Genomic DNA, 15,305 nt, shown 5'->3' with positions numbered 1-15,305 from the left:
GCCGGCCAGGGAAATTGAAATGTATGACAAATGTTTCCCAGTTTATGGAAAATACTGAAAGAAAGAAGGCTGTGTTTCAGTTATTGTGACGCACAATCACATGTAGCCTAACTAACCTAACCTTCCTGAGAGTATGATGGAAAGTGTTCATATGTAACCCAACATCCTTCTATGCTTTGCTCTCTATCCCTCGCTCTTCTTTCTTGAACAATTGACAAAGACATACTTCTCTGCTGCGTCATAGCTTTCTCATGCATGTTTCTAGAGAGAGACGGTACGATGCATGACTGATCTTACAGTGCAATGTGTGTCTTGGCGCTGACGCCCATATAAATCTCTACAAAAATGTGGTAACACCTCTTAAACTTGAGTGATATCTTTATAATGCTAGTAAGCTTTGGGCTTTGGTGGAGAGAATGCGTTTTGGGAATGAACCTTAAACAACAACACATAAGTTGCCAAAAAGTATTTATTATGATGGACTGTGAAAAACCCAAGGGATCATCATGTTTTAATGTACTGTGTGAGAGCAGATATGACATTTTCTGTCATTTAAATAGTTGAGGCTGTGTGTAAGTTTAGATGGTGTTCAAGGTACAAAGTGTTCAACCTCCATTCTTACAGACCTTTAGTGCCCCCCTGTGGAATATCACGTGTCGTTACATGGGGATCAACATTTGTTTTTGAGGGTTGAAAAAACAAACATGGATAATGTTAGAATAAAATCATGCCGAGGAAGCTTTATTCAAAAGACGAAGGATGAGACACGACGTGTCGTACAGTGTCAGGCTTCAGATCAAAAGAAAAACGATACAGTCACTGCCTCGCAGTCCAACCAACAGTATTTTAAACGAAGCACAGTTTGAAGGCTAAGCAAATGTCATTCATATTTCACAAATGTAAGGCATCACTACATCTATTCCAGATAAAGGGGTCATTTTTATTCGTATAAAAGGAATAATTTATATAAGCGTTGTCTTATGTGGCACTATCCAGGTCTTTCTTGCAAAAGTGGGTTCTTTTGGCAAGAGAGACCTGGTTACCGCAGAACCCAGCAGTTATATTTCATCTGCAGCTGTCTGCTTCCCTTACATGTGCAAGTTGAGACAGGGCCTCTTTGCGTCAGATGTGCCTCCTTCGGATTAATACAAATTTGAATCGGACCTTCACTTATATTAGTCCGGTCAGCACTTACCTCTACTCTTTGGTCAACAAATCAACAAATCCAATGAAGAAATAAACATTCTACTAAAAGGGTATACTTCATAGCTCACAAGAAACCAACAACACACACCACAGATCATTTTCAACTGCAATAAAACTTTATAGAAACAGAATTCTTTGGAACATGGTGATGCTAAATTAACATTTGCCTAACTAGAATAACAAGTGGATTAATATTAATCTCTAGTTGATACTCAGGAACATATTCTATCATCACACCAGCGTACTAGATACTCTGGATACTCCTAAGGGGTTGAAGCAGTCCATCTTCAGGAAGAGAACACTGTTCGAGAAGCTCCACACCCCCAGGGATGAAAGTACTTTGACAGCTTGTGGCTCCTGTTGGGTCTCATAGGAAAAGTCTGTTCCAACAGTACTTCCGACAGTAGCTGCTGCAGCTCATGCACAACAGCCTGGATCTTGGGCGCTGGATAATTTCTGTCACCTGCGCTTTGTGGTTTGGGGTTGAAAGGGCAGTGGAGGTACTAGGATGGCAGGCAGGGCAGATGCTGGGATGATGCTGGTTGATCCTCTCTGGTCCATGGGAGGCCATGAGGTCTCAATAGGGCTCCCGATTGGCGCAGCGGTATAAGGCACTGGTCCCATAGGGCGGCTCACAATTGGCCCAGTGTCGTCCGGGTTAGGGTTTGGCCGGGGTAGGTCGTCATTGTAAATAAGAATTTGTTCTTAACTAACTTCACAATTTAAATAAAGGTAAAAAATAAATAAAATGAAGGTGTGTGTGTGTGCGACCCCTTACAACTGGCTTTGCTCCATCTCTTCAGAAAGAGACTCTTCATCCACCTCCAAGATCGAGGGCAGTGATGGAGAGACACACACTGGGAAGAAAGGCCCAGACTTAAAGTTAACGTCCCAGTGAATGGGCTTCACTCTCTTCCTGCGCTCTCGTTGGCTATTCTCCCATTCCCGCTCGGCCTTGGCACGGGAGGCGGGCATGTGCCCCCGCTTGATAGGAGGCTGTTCTGCCAGTGGGACCAAGGGGGTCAAGGGGGTATCAAAGGGGCACTTCTCACCCGCCTGCACGGCTCTCCTATTGGTCAGTAAAGGGGAGTGGTCAGTGCGACCTGTGTGGCTGGGCGTAGGTCTGGTCAGGGGGTGACAGCCATCATCTCCACAGACTAAAGGTGGACCACAGAGGAACAACCTCTCAGTGCAACTGAAGGACAGGGGCTCAGAGGGTAATATGATTTGTCTGTCACCCAGTTGTTCCGGTAGCTGCTGGTCCAGCATAGCAGACTGGATCTGTAAGAGCTGGATCCTCTTCGACACACGCCGTGATCTGGAGTTGGCAGGCCGGGCTGGCACTGGGGAGGCAGGTGGGGCAGGCACTCGGCTGGAAGGAACCGGAGAAGCAGATGGAGTAGGCACCAGAAGGTCAGGCACATTGCTGACCATTGGGGTAGGCAATGGGATGGCCATCTGGGCAGGTGAGGCTGACACTGCAATGGTTGGTAGCACAGGGAAAGAATTGGTGCTCTCCCTCCTGCCCATGGAGTTTATAAGCTCTAAGGTCTGGTTAGGGAACCTCAGAGTGCTGCCATCAGTATGTCTTGTTATCCTAGCTATCCCGGTCTTGGGTCGAGCCAGGCTTCTGCTGGCCTGGACCTCCGGCTGGAGGACATCCACAGGAGAACATGGCGGCTGCAAGAGGCTGCCGTCGGACAGAGACAGTCTGGCCTGAGCAGGAGGAGAGCGGGGCCTTTGGTCCTGGATGTTAGACCTCTTGAGAGGATTGGCCTGGATCCTGACCTCAGACTGGCTGCATGGAGTCCCAGATAAATGAGCTACTGCCTTGGCTGCAGTGTAGCATAAATTGGGCCTCCTAGGGATGCTTCCTGGTGTCTGAGGTCTGCTGGATTTAACCTCTGGCTCCTTCTTGTGGCTGGAGGTAAATGTGCTCCCTCCGGTTTTGGTTTTAACCGGACCCAGATGCTTGCTACCCATCTGTCCCTCCAGCTGCAGACGAGGCATGCGAGGCACCTTGAGGGTGTTTTTGTTCCTTTGGGCATTGAGAGAGGTCACAGTGAGCATTGGGAGCCTGATGGGTGGAATGGCCATCGGAAGCCTTCCCATGTCAGCCCTCTCTTTCGTCACATCCATGTTGTGGAAGTGGGATCGGCTATTCTTTCTCCCTGGTGGCATTGGCTGTAGGACAATATCACTGGCACACCGGACACTGAGGATGTCTGTCAGGCTGTTCTCAGAACTGTTCTGACTGGTCTCTTGTGTCCTAGTCCTGGACTTCCCTCTGTCTTTCATGGCTGTGAGAGTCACAGTGGAAGAGCAAACAACATGTTTGAGAATAAGAATATAGAATAAATTACATAGATTACAATAGAATTTGATCAAAGTTGTTTTTATAAACTAGTGTTTTTCCACTTTCAAAGGACACTCCAATTCCTGCCAAAATGGTCACAAATTCATAAAAATGAAAGATTCACAGACTGAGGCCTACCTTCAATTTGGACTTCCAGATAATTTGCTCACGTAGGATTTGACTATACAGTTTCAAGAATATATTATTGAAAACAGAAACACAAGACCACAATACCTAGTTTAAAGAAATACTTTTTTTTGTCACAAATCACAAAACATAACAGTTTTTCTTACAGTTATTGATCAAATAAAGTTGTCATAAGATAAAAGTAGTGTATTTGAGATTATTTCATTAAATTATAGGTCCTACCTTAGTTCAGGAAGAGCGTCAATGACCTGTCTAAGGAATGTTTTATTTTAACAAAAGAATGCTTCATTATGACATCATGTACATTATGACATAGTAGCCGTCCAGATCATAAAAGTTTGTCAAAACCACTTGAATAGGCATGAAATGTAAAATTAAATAAAATAGGCCTAATTCAACATTTGAATAAGATAGTACTTTGGCAGTAAATATTCAGTTTATTGGCTTTTATTTTCATTACAGTAGTGGTTTTGAATGTATTAAAATGAGAGTAGACCGAGTGAGTTTCCTAGAACTCGATCGCTCATTGAACATCTGTGTGGAACGTTCGCAGCTGACGCCACGGACGCCTTTGAAAAACATTCACGATTTTAGTTTCATATTCAACTTATCAGCATATATGCACGGCAAATCAATTCCCAGTACTCAAATACATCTGACAATTGCAATTGTTAATTTATTAGAGCATCCTCTTAGAACGAGAATCACTGTGGTGTCAATGTTTTTGATTATGTCCAAGTAGGAACATAGCTACTGGTATTTTGACTTCTATACTATAATAGTAGTAGTTGTGTGTGTTTTCTTGTCGTGCATTCGTTTTGAGTCAAAGCACCATGTCATCTCAACTTCAAACCAGGTCATTTGGTTCTGCTATTTGATGAATCAGTGTGGTTTAGTCGCCAGGGTTGTGGGTGTGATTCCCACGGGTAACCAGTGTGACCGTATGCTCAATGACTAAAATGTAAATAACCAGTGGTGGAAAAAGTACTCAATTGTCATACTTTTTTTTGTACAATATATTTATTGCCATTTCTTTTTTTGTTACAATTTAACAATCATCAGAATATGATACAGATAATGCCCTGTTATTCCTTCCACCCAAAACAAAACACCATGCTACATGGGTGCACATCGTGCAAAACCCTTCCCTCCCCAACACAGGAACTCCCCCACCCTCCCCTCTACCGGTATTAGCTTCACTGATTAACAACAAAAAAAGAAACAGAATGACCTTCACATTCCATGCTAGAAAATAAATGATTCAACACAAAAACAAATAATAATAATAATAGATTAATGAAGAAAGTAGTAATGCGGCAGCTAAGGTGACGTCTCTAGAAACTACTGAAAGTCCCCCCAGACATCAGTAAATTCAAAGGGTTTATTACGTCAATTGTATCTTATTCTTTCAGATGGAATATAGGAAGATAGTTCTTTTAGACACATCTGCTTGCTTGGCGGAGTGTCACTCTTCCATATAATAGCTGTGCATTTATTGGCTGCAATGACTGCCAATTTAATGAATCAAAGTATTGAGATAAACTTTTGTTATTGACCAAATACTTATTTCCCACTTTTTTGCCTCACTGTAGACATTTTCTATTGTATTGTTGACTGTATGTTTGTTTATTCCATGTGTAACTCTGTGTTGTTGTTTGTGTTGCTTTGCTTTATCTTGGCCAGGTCGCAGTTGTAATTGAGAACTTGTTCTCAGCTAGCCTACCTGGTTAAATAAAGGTGAAAAAAAAAAATATATATATAAGAATAAGAATATGTACATGTAAGTATATGGATGAGGGAGATACAGAAGATGGTATAGAGTACAGTATATACATGAGATGAGTAATATGAGATGAGTAATGTAAACAGTTTAGAAAGTAGCATTGTTAAAAGTGACTAGTGATACATTTATTACACCCAATTTTTAATTATTAAAGTGGCTAGAGATTTGAGTCAGTATGTAAGCAGCAGCCACTCAATGTTAGTGATGGCTGTTTAAAAGTCTGATGGCCTTGAGATATAAGCTGTTTTTTCAGTCTCTCGGTCCCAGCTTTGATGCACCTGTACTGATTTCACCTTCTGGATGATAGCCTGGGTGAACAGGCAGTGGCTCAGGTGGTTGTTGTCCTTGATGACCTTTTTGGCCTTTCTGTGACATCGGATGGTGTAGTTGTCCTGGAGGGCAGGTAGTTTGCCCCTTGTGATGCGTTGTGCAGACCTCACTACCCTCTGGAGAGCCTTACGGTTGTGGGCGGAGCAGTTGCCGTACCAGGCGGTGATACAGCCCGACAGGATGCTCTCGATTGTGCATCTGTAAAGTTTTGTGAGTGTTTTTGGTGACAAGCCAAATTTCCACCCCGCTGATCCTCTGGTCCAAACAGAGGATCCGCTTTGGGAAAGTCATATTCCTGGTCGTAATGTTGACGTTGCTCTTATATCCAATAGTTCTTCCCGGCTGTATGTAATTAGACTTCAGATTTCCTGGGGAACAGTGTAAGAAATAGACATAACAAAAACAAAAAAATACTGCCTCCCGGGTGGGCTGTGCCAGCTGTGCCACCAGAGACTCTGGGTTCGCGCCCAGGCTCTGTCGTAACCGGCCGCGACCGGGAGGTCCGTGGGGCGACGCACAGTTGGCCTAGCGTCGTTCGGGTTAGGGATGGTTTGGCCGGTAGGGATATCTGTGGCGGGCCGGGCGCAGTGCGCGCTAACAAAGGTTGCCAGGTGCACGGTGTTTCCTCCGACACATTGGTGCAGCTGGCTTTCCGGGTTGGATGCGCGCTGTGTTAAGAAGCAGTGTGGCTTGGTTGGGTTGTGTATCGGAGAACGCATGACTTTCAACCTCGTACGGGAGTTATAGCGATGAGACAAGATAGAAGCTACTAAACAATTGGATAATACGAAATTGGGGAGGAAAAGGTGTAAAATTCCCCCCCACCCCCAAATAAAATACTGCATAGTTTACTAAGAACGCGAAGCGAGGCGACCATCTCTGTCAGTTAGTGTATTTCCAACCATGCCAGCACAGAACGGTTCAGTTTGGATTGTACAGTGGTGTGAAAAAGGTTAGGATCCACCCTGATGGAGTCTGCCTTCATTTCAGCATGGTATTGCGCGTTCCCCTCTCACTACATGGCCTTATCTGTAGGGTTTGTGTGGCTGTAGCCGTCCCTCTCATACCATATTCAATAGGCTTGACTGGCACAGCTGTTATAAACCTGCATTTTGAGTTGCTCCATCATTTATCGCTTATGGATTGGTTCATAGGTTGGATTGGGTGAAACTGACATGATTCCCACGGATGTTTTCCAGGAGAGATGTCAGCGATTCGGGCCAATGACCAAGGGAACGCTGAGACAAAAGAGAGGTTCACACGGTAAACATTTTTACTACTGTCTTCAGTCAGTGCATTTTCAATCTGGCAAAAAATGCTAATGACTCTAATTTGTTGTGCATTGATTTAACTTGCTGCAATTTGATTTTGTTTTTATTGTATTTTACAAACTATTATGTCTGAAGAAATGGATGCTGCGGCCACTGATTGCGCATCAGAGAATGACTCTGAGAAAGAGGAGTCGTCTGAAGAATCCTGACCGGTATGCCTATACCTTACATACACATGGACCTATTCTTAATTAAATGTGCTTTTCAACATATTTTCCAGGAGAGATGTCAGCGATTCGGGCCAAACAGCCAATGACCAAACTGGGACAAAAGAGAGGCTCACACAGTAAGCATGTTTCCTGCTCCCTTCAGTCAGTGCATTTTCACTCTGTAGTGTCAATTTATGGCCGTACTGTGCTGGTCCAGATCAATCCTGTCTTTATCAGTTAGTGTATTTCCAACCATGCCAGCACAGAACGGTTCAGTTTGGATTGGACACAAGTCAAGACGTTAGATCTGGAACTAGTGTGTCAGAATAGATGTTAACACAGAATGATTACCATTGTTGAGCTTAGATTCCATACAGATTGAGTCTGCTTTGATGTCATCATTGCACATTCTCCTCTCACATCCTTATCTATGTAGTTATTAAGTTGGGATTGTTAGTTTAATGTCAACACACTCTCTGCAGATACAGCTGTAACCTTGTAGAGTTAATACAGAGAGATGGTCAAGTACTGTATTGTAGTCAACCTTTATTTAATGTAGTCTTTCATAATGCCATCTCTTTACAAAGGAACTATTCCTTAACACAGGTAGTTGTCGTGAAATTGTTAGATTACTTGTTAGATATTTCTGCACGGTTGGAACTAGAAGCGTACAAGCATTTCGCTACACTCGTATAAACATCTGCTAACCATATGTGTATGAGACCGATTTGATTTGCAATGTTCGGTCTCAAGTAGTTGTTAAAATTACAAGTAAACTTTTTTCAAGGAGTCAGCAACTTTACAGGATTTCCTCATAATATATAGTTTTTTCTAACTCATGAGTGTAATTTCTGTGCTTCTATGATGTCTGGAAAGCATGGTCCTCAAAAAGTATGGATTTGTGAGGAATCCTAAATTGGTTACAAATACAAGACTGTGTTACAAAGGTGTGTGTGTGTGTGTGTGGTTAGGTTTGAAGCTTCTGTAACCTGCTCTGTGTTGTTGGCCTCTGGAAACACCTCTGGTTGTCAGCGCTCTCTGTGATAGAAGATTAGCATTAGCGCAGCATCTGTGGCAGACAGATTCTGCTGATGAGCATAAACTGAGAGCACACAGTTGATTAACCCCTTCACTGCCGGCCAGGGAAATTGAAATGTATGCAAATGTTTCCCAGTTTATGGAATACTGAAAGAAAGAAGGCTGTGTTTCAGTTATTGTGACGCACAATCACATGTAGCCTAACTAACCTAACCTTCCTGAGAGTATGATGGAAAGTGTTCATATGTAACCCAACATCCTTCTATGCTTTGCTCTCTATCCCTCGCTCTTCTTTCTTGAACAATTGACAAAGACATACTTCTCTGCTGCGTCATAGCTTTCTCATGCATGTTTCTAGAGAGAGACGGTACGATGCATGACTGATCTTACAGTGCAATGTGAGTCTTTGCGCTGGCGCCCATATAAATCTCTACAAAAATGTAGTAACACCTCTTAAACTTGAGTGATATCTTTATAATGCTATTAAGCTTTGGGCTTTGGTGGAGAGAATGCGTTTCAATGGAATGAACCTTAGACAACAACACATAAGTTGCCAAAAAGTATTTATTATGATGGACTGTGAAAAACCCAAGGGATCATCATGTATTAATGTACTGTGTGAGAGCAGATATGACATTTTCTGTCATTTAAATGTTTGGCTGTGTGTAAGTTTAGATGGTGTTCAAAGTACAAAGTGTTCAACCTCCTTTCTTACAGACCTTTAGTTCCCCCTGTGGAATATCACGTGTCGTTACATGGGGATCAACATTTGTTTTTGAGGGTTGAAAAAACAAACATGGATAATGTTAGAATAAAATCATGCCGATGAAGCTTTATTCAAAAGACGAAGGATGAGACACGACGTGTCGTACAGTGTCAGGCTTCAGATCAAAAGAAAAACGATACAGTCACTGCCTCGTAGTCCAACCAACAGTATTTTAAACGAAGCACAGTTTGAAGGCTCAGCAAATGTCATTCATATTTCACAAATGTAAGGCATCACTACATCTATTCCAGATAAAGGGGTCATTTTTATTCGTATAAAATGAATAATTTATATACGCGTTGTCTTATGTGGCACTATCCAGGTCTTTCTTGCAAAAGTGGGTTCTTTTGGCAAGAGAGACCTGGTTACCGCAGAACCCAGCAGTTATATTTCATCTGCAGCTGTCTGCTTCCCTTACATGTGCAAGTTGAGACAGGGCCTCTTTGCGTCAGATGTGCCTCCTTCGGATTAATACAAATTTGAATCGGACCTTCACTTATATTAGTCCGGTCAGCACTTACCTCTTCTCTTTGGTCAACAAATCAACAAATCCAATGAAGAAATAAACATTCTACTAAAAGGGTATACTTCATAGCTCACAAGAAACCAACAACACACACCACAGATCATTTTCAACTGCAATAAAACTTTATAGAAACAGAATTCTTTGGAACATGGTGATGCTAAATTAACATTTGCCTAACTAGAATAACAAGTGGATTAATATTAATCTCTAGTTGATACTCAGGAACATATTCTATCATCACACCAGCGTACTAGATACTCTGGATACTCCTAAGGGGTTGAAGCAGTCCATCTTCAGGAAGAGAACACTGTTCGAGAAGCTCCACACCCCCAGGGATGAAAGTATTTTGACAGCTTGTGGCTCCTGTTGGGTCTCATAGGAAAAGTCTGTTCCAACAGTACTTCCGACAGTAGCTGCTGCTGCTCATGCACAACAGCCTGTATCTTGGGCGCTGGATAATTTCTGTCACCTGCGCTTTGTGGTTTGGGGTTGAAAGGGCAGTGGAGGTACTAGGATGGCAGGCAGGGCAGACGCTGGGATGATGCTGGTTGATCCTCTCTGGTCCATGGGAGGCCATGAGGTCTCAATAGGGCTCCCGATTGGCGCAGCGGTATAAGGCACTGGTCCCATAGGGCGGCTCACAATTGGCCCAGTGTCGTCCGGGTTAGGGTTTGGCCGGGGTAGGTCGTCATTGTAAATAAGAATTTGTTCTTAACTAACTTCACAATTTAAATAAAGGTAAAAAATAAATAAAATGAAGGTGTGTGTGTGTGCGACCCCTTACAACTGGCTTTGCTCCATCTCTTCAGAAAGAGACTCTTCATCCACCTCCAAGATCGAGGGCAGTGATGGAGAGACACACACTGGGAAGAAAGGCCCAGACTTAAAGTTAACGTCCCAGTGAATGGGCTTCACTCTCTTCCTGCGCTCTCGTTGGCTATTCTCCCATTCCCGCTCGGCCTTGGCACGGGAGGCGGGCATGTGCCCCCGCTTGATAGGAGGCTGTTCTGCCAGTGGGACCAAGGGGGTCAAGGGGTATCAAAGGGGCACTTCTCACCCGCCTGCACGGCTCTCCTATTGGTCAGTAAAGTGGTCAGTGGAGTGACAGCCATCATCTCCACAGACTAAAGGTGGACCACAGAGGAACAACCCTCAGTGCAACTGAAGGACAGGGGCTCAGAGGGTTTGATTTGTCTGTCACCCAGTTGTTCCGGTAGCTGCTGGTCCAGCATAGCAGACTGGATCTGTAAGAGCTGGATCCTCTTTGACACACGCCGTGATCTGACGTTGGCAGGCCGGGCTGGCACTGGGGAGGCAGGTGGGGCAGGCACTCGGCTGGAAGGAACCGGAGAAGCAGATGGAGTAGGCACCAGAAGGTCAGGCACATTGCTGACCATTGGGGTAGGCAATGGGATGGCCATCTGGGCAGGTGAGGCTGACACTGCAATGGTTGGTAGCACAGGGAAAGAATTGGTGCTCTCCCTCCTGCCCATGGAGTTTATAAGCTCTAAGGTCTGGTTAGGGAACCTCAGAGTGCTGCCATCAGTATGTCTTGTTATCCTAGCTATCCCGGTCTTGGGTCGAGCCAGGCTTCTGCTGGCCTGGACCTCCGGCTGGAGGACATCCACAGGAGAACATGGCGGCTGCAAGAGGCTGCCGTCGGACAGAGACAGTCTGGCCTGAGCAGGAGGAGAGCGGGGCCTTTGGTCCTGGATGTTAGACCTCTTGAGAGGATTGGCCTGGATCCTGACCTCAGACTGGCTGCATGGAGTCCCAGATAAATGAGCTACTGCCTTGGCTGCAGTGTAGCATAAATTGGGCCTCCTAGGGATGCTTCCTGGTGTCTGAGGTCTGCTGGATTTAACCTCTGGCTCCTTCTTGTGGCTGGAGGTAAATGTGCTCCCTCCGGTTTTGGTTTTAACCGGACCCAGATGCTTGCTACCCATCTGTCCCTCCAGCTGCAGACGAGGCATGCGAGGCACCTTGAGGGTGTTTTTGTTCCTTTGGGCATTGAGAGAGGTCACAGTGAGCATTGGGAGCCTGATGGGTGGAATGGCCATCGGAAGCCTTCCCATGTCAGCCCTCTCTTTCGTCACATCCATGTTGTGGAAGTGGGATCGGCTATTCTTTCTCCCTGGTGGCATTGGCTGTAGGACAATATCACTGGCACACCGGACACTGAGGATGTCTGTCAGGCTGTTCTCAGAACTGTTCTGACTGGTCTCTTGTGTCCTAGTCCTGGACTTCCCTCTGTCTTTCATGGCTGTGAGAGTCACAGTGGAAGAGCAAACAACATGTTTGAGAATAAGAATATAGAATAAATTACATAGATTACAATAGAATTTGATCAAAGTTGTTTTTATAAACTAGTGTTTTTCCACTTTCAAAGGACATTCCAATTCCTGCCAAAATGTTCACAAATTAATAAAAATAAAGATTCACAGACTGAGGCCTACCTTCAATTTGGACTTCCAGATAATTTGCTCACGTAGGATTTGACTATACAGTTTCAACAATATATTATTGAAAACAGAAACACAAGAATACAATACCTAGTTTAAAGAAATACTTTTTTTTGTCACAAATTACAAAACATAACATTTTTTCTTACAGTTATTGATCAAATAAAGTTCTCGTAAGATAAAAGTAGTCTATTTGAGATTATTTCATTAAATTATAGGTCCTACCTTAGTTCAGGAAGAGCGTCAATGACCCGTCTATGGAATGTCTTCATTTAACAAAATAATGCTTCATTATGACATCATGTACATTATGACATAGTAGCCGTCCACATAATAACATTTTGTCAAAACCACTTGAATAGGCATGAAATGTAAAATTAAATAAAATAGGCCTAATTCAACATTTGAATAAGATAGTACTTTGGCAGTAAATATTCAGTTTATTGGCTTTTATTTTCATTACAGTAGTGGTTTTGAATGTATTAAAATGAGAGTAGACCTAGTGAGTTTCCTAGAACTCGATCGCTCATTGAACATCTGTGTGGAACGTTCGCAGCTGACGCCACGGACGCCTTTGAAAAACATTCACGATTTTAGTTTCATATTCAACTTATCAGCATATATGCACGACAAATAAATTCCCAGTACTCAAATACATCTAACAATCGCAATTGTTTATTTATTAGAGCATCCTCTTAGAACGAGAATCACTGTGGTGTCAATGTTTTTGATTATGTCCAAGTAGGAACATAGCTACAGGTATTTTGACTTCTATACTATTATAGTAGTAGTTGTGTGTGTTTTCTTGTCGTGCATTCGTTTTGAGTCAAAGCTAAAGTCACAATATTTTGGTCCCATTCGGTATTATCACCGTCAGCCAATAGGGGAAGTGACATGCCTGAAGCCTAAATTGATGTTGTCGACCAAACACATTTCAATTTCACTTTTGAAATACAATTAATAGCCTGTTAATTTGTCGACAAAACAAGTTAATAAATTATATGTTGGCTTCACGTCTCCAACTCAACCAAAAATGGAAGTTAAAGAATGGAATTAAGCCAGTGTCTTAGATTGAACTATCCAAGCAGTAAATATATCATTTAAAATGTTGAAATTTGGTTGCTTTGTCAACTAAACACAATTCAATTTTACTTTTGTAATAGAGTAAATAGCCTGAAGTTAAGGCTCTCTAACAAACTAATGTAACAGTATTTATTCAACCTTAAAATAAGTAACAAATCCATGGCCACATTTTGAGGTTACTGTAACTATACATGTATTCATATGTAAAGTTAATCATATAAAATGTGCATGTTCAAGATGGCATGCATACTATACTGTAGGTTGTGGAGATCTGTGGAGATATTCACAATTGCTGTAGTCAAATGTAGAATCTCGAACGGCACTGATCACTTGCACCATGTCATCTCAACTTCAAACCAGGTCATTTGGTTCTGCTATTTGATGAAGCAGTGTGGTTTCGTCGCCAGGGCTGTGGGTGTGATTCCCATGGGTGACCAGTGTGACCGTATGCTCAATGACTAAAATGTAAATAACCAGTGGTGGAAAAAGTAATCAATTGTCATATTTTTTTTGTTACAACATATTTATTGTCATTTCTTATTTTTTAAACAATTTTAACAATCATCAGAATAGATACAGATAATGCCCCGTTATTCCTTGCACCTAAACAAAACACCATGCTACATGGGAGCACATCGTGCAAAACCCTTCCCTCCCCAACACAGGAACACCCCCCTCCCTCCCCTCTACCGGTGTTTGCTTCACTGATTAACAACAAGAAAATAAACAGAATGACCTTCACATTCCATGCTAGAAAATAAATGATTCAACACAAAAACAAATAATAATAATAGATTAATGAAGAAAGTAGTAATGAGGCAGCTAAGGTGACGTCTCTAGAAACTACTGAAAGTCCCCCCAGACTTCAGTAAATTCAAGGGGTTTATTACGTCAATTGTATCTTATTCTTTCAGATGGAATATATGAAGATTGTTCTTTTAGCCACATCTGCTTGCTTGGCGGAGTGTCACTCTTCCATATAATAGCTGTGCATTTATTGGCTGCAATGACTGCCAATTTAATGAATCTGGTTTTGCTACAAATATAATACATTTGTACAGTAATCTAATCAGACCTACATACTTAGGTCCAATATTCTTCCTCTGTAAAACTTCAAACAGATAGTTCCATTCTATGCAGTCAAAAGCTTGTTCCAGTCATTCTCTACATAATGCATAATATTAAATAATATTCTGATATCATCAGGAGATGAGCGGTTTCTTACAAAGCCTGTTTGGTCCATATCAACCAAGTCCGGTAGAACCTTATCCAGTCTAAGAGCAATGAGTTTCGCAAGAATCTTATATGAAGTGTTCAATAGAGATAGATATTGGTCTATACGACCCACAAAGCATAGGATCTTTCCCAGGTTTTAACAAAACTGTGATCAGTGTCTGGGAGCTTTTCTATGGCATAATTAAACATACTGCAAAGAGGCTCAATTAGTTTGGGTAAAAAGGACCCTGGTGATTTTCCCCCAGTAGTGTTGAAAATGGATTCCCTAATTTTCTCTGATGTTATCTCTTTCTCCAAGTGCTTTCTATCCTCATCATTAAAGTTTGTAAATTGAGTTTGTTCAAAAACTCATGCATTGTGGCAGGGGCATCCCCTTCAGACTTGTACAAAGTTTCATAAAACTCCCTGAAGACTAGATACATTTCCTCAGGACTGTGAACAACTGTGTTAATATGTAGCTTAATAGAGCTAATAACTCTACTAGCATCCTCTCGTCTTATCTGCCAAGGAAGTAACTTTCTCCATGTTCTTAGTGGTTTTGTTTTGTTCTCCTGAGAGCATTTTCACTTCATGGGTCGTCAGGGTGTTATATTCCAATCGCTCTAATTTTTGTTGAGAGAGTTGAGTCGTCAAATGTTACACTATGTTAATTTTCCAGATCTGTAATTTCATTCTCCAATGAATCTACTTGAGCCTTATACATCTGACAAGCATCTGAACTAAAGGATATGATTTGCCCCCTCAGATATGCAAGGAGAGCTACTCATAAAATTAGGGAGGAGGCAGAGTTGTTATTGGCGCTAAAAAATATGTCTATATGAGTGTTCAGAAATGTTACAAATGTGGGATTATTTAGTAAGTATGTTCCAAACCTCCATCTTCTTGAGGGTGG

The 15,305-nt window shown here is 42.4% G+C and overlaps 1 long non-coding RNA gene across 1 annotated transcript; it reads left to right on the top strand.

The window, feature by feature from the left end:
- Nucleotides 1–6,471: 6,471 nt before the first annotated feature.
- LOC135530110 (uncharacterized) lies at nt 6,472–7,549 on the top strand. Its single transcript, XR_010453803.1, has 3 exons — nt 6,472–6,816; nt 7,022–7,085; nt 7,229–7,549. It is a non-coding gene; the product is annotated as an uncharacterized LOC135530110 (long non-coding RNA).
- The last annotated feature ends 7,756 nt before the right edge of the window (nt 7,550–15,305 follow it).

This window comes from Oncorhynchus masou, unplaced genomic scaffold, assembly GCF_036934945.1.
Source record: "Oncorhynchus masou masou isolate Uvic2021 unplaced genomic scaffold, UVic_Omas_1.1 unplaced_scaffold_1257, whole genome shotgun sequence".
NCBI lineage: Eukaryota > Metazoa > Chordata > Actinopteri > Salmoniformes > Salmonidae > Oncorhynchus > Oncorhynchus masou.
This window is presented reverse-complemented; position numbering and strand designations above follow the sequence as displayed.